The following is a 2,596-nucleotide window of genomic DNA, read 5'->3' on the forward strand; positions in this document are numbered from 1 at the left end:
TATGTTTCTATTCCCATTCTACCATGTTTGCTTGCTAAAATCTATTTTAAGTTGTTAATATGAATAAAAGTGTCTTGTGACCATGTTCAAAAATATATATTAATTAATTTATTATAAATTATACTTTTCTTTTAACTTTTTTATTCTAAAATAAAGTACTTGACTATAAGACTTTAATAGAAGATTTTATCTTATTTTAAAAGTCATGTGCATAATATTTTATCAGGCAATTATGTGAATTCAAATAAATTATTATGATAAAATATATATGTTTGATATCAATTTAATGATTAAATTAGTTTATTATAAATAAATATAATAATGGTGATTTTGATGAGTTATATTTTATTGCATGATAATTTTTTTTGTTATGCCCTAACATCTTTATATTATTTTGTTTGTATTTAATTGGATTAAGAAAAATAATGTGAATGATTTCATTCTTTATTATTTTGTTTCTGATTTGTAATAGAATATAAGTGTTAATGCTTTCAATATTTTAATTATAGATGGTGTAAATGCAATGAATAGACATAACTTTAGGATGTATTTAATGGTTTTCATATTTTTGATTAAAAACTTTGTATCTCATTAATATTTATTATGTATTTAGAATTTTTGTTTAAATTTGAAAATAATTATTAAAATATATAAATAATAACTGTAAAAAAAATCTGGAGAAAAAATATAAACCGAATAAAAAATAAAACAAAAAAATCGAAAAAATAAATTCAAAAATATATGGTTTTGGCGACGCTTATTTTAATTTTACCAACTCTTATTTTAATTTTACCAACGCTTATTTAAGCGTCGGTGGCACTTACAACGACCCTGCTTTTGGCGACGCAAGTTTAAGCATCGGTGATATATTTGACGACGCTTTTAAACGTTGGCAGAAGTCTTTTTAAGCGTCGGCGGATGTCTAATTTGTTGTAGTGATTCTAGACCCTCACACAAAATGAGGCATGTGTTTCATTACCAAAACGGACACAACCATGATATCTTGACATTTATCAGGAAGATTATATGTGAAAGTGTGTAATTATTTATACAAAATAAAAATAGTGTAAGACATCGAGTTTACTAATGAGCGAATAAAAATTTATAGACTTTCATAAGGGAAAGTTCAAAGAGTAACACCTACTTATCATAGGTAAGATTCAATTGTTGAACATATCACCATGTTATTCTTTCGATTTTCATTCATGTAGGAGATTGTTGGAATTAATAATATATAATTGACTTCCATTATATGAATGTAAATGAAAATACAAAATAATCGGTATGTCTCAAAATAAAATCAAAAGTAGTGATTTTTTTCCATATTGGAAATACATAACAAAATAGAGTGTTTGTAGAATATTTGAAATTGAATCCAAACCATGCTTAAAAATGGTCTTTAAAAATCTTTGTCATTAGAATGTCAAATGCATTAAAGTTACTCAATGCACTTAATGTAATTGAATTATATCAAATTTTACTTTTGAAATTTGGATTTTATTTTGTATTATTTGTGGGAATTGAAAATAAATTTTATTGTGAAGATTAATAGTTTTTTCTTTAAGTCCATCCTTCTATATATGTTTGATTTTTCGGTAATTCTAAAATACCACGTACTTACAAACAAAAAAAAATCAATACTCTCTCTTTTTCAAATTCTTTTATTTTTGTGATTTTTAATAAAAAGTTGTCATTTTTTATTTATTGAACTTCTTTAATTAAAATTGTTCATTCAGACCAGTAATAGTAATTTAGGTACCGACAAGTTCGTTGAGTTGTGATTATAGTGTTGAATCACTACTAAATTAATTGAACCATTAGAGACAATAATCTACGATAAACTCCATCACAGAATGAAAACGATGAATCTTTTATAAGTGACAAGCAATTACCTCAAATGAAGCTCTTAATTTAGTGATTTTGGTTATATGTATATTATAGTTTATTTGATTTCTTTATAAGATCGTATTCTTATATTTTTTTTTAGTTTAGATGGGACTTCCTAACATTTTCTTAGCAAATTAACATGAGTTCAAATATACTTGATTTTACATGGTGACACGAGTAACAAGTAGCACTAATCTCAAAATCAGGTAAAATAGGAAATAAATAAATAATTCAGTTTAAATCATAAAAACATTATTAAATCACCTTTGTATAAATATGATTATAACCCCCGGAAACACTTTTTATTTCGATTTATGTGAAAAGCTTGAGATTTGTGAAATTTCAACATCGAGTTGCGTGTCAAGACTTTTCTTTTTAAAATAAAATATTATTTTAAAAATATTTTAAAATAATTCCTGACTACTTTCGAAATTTATTAATAATTAAAAAATAATTAATTTCGGGGTTCAATTTTAAATAATTTTGGAATTTATGTTAATCAAATCACAATTTTATTTTTTAGAAATAATTTATCTTAAATTAATTAAACATAATTAATTTAAAATATTACTTATTTTGAAACAGAGTCCCCAATTGATTTTTAAAAATTCATAAAAGTTGATATACTTGTATAAACGTATTGACTAGTGTTTTCTTTTAGTTCATAGTTTGGTGATACTTGGAAAACAGTTTTTCACGCTCCATTCTC

The sequence above is a fragment of the Impatiens glandulifera genome, chromosome 1 (assembly GCF_907164915.1).
Source record: "Impatiens glandulifera chromosome 1, dImpGla2.1, whole genome shotgun sequence".
NCBI lineage: Eukaryota > Viridiplantae > Streptophyta > Magnoliopsida > Ericales > Balsaminaceae > Impatiens > Impatiens glandulifera.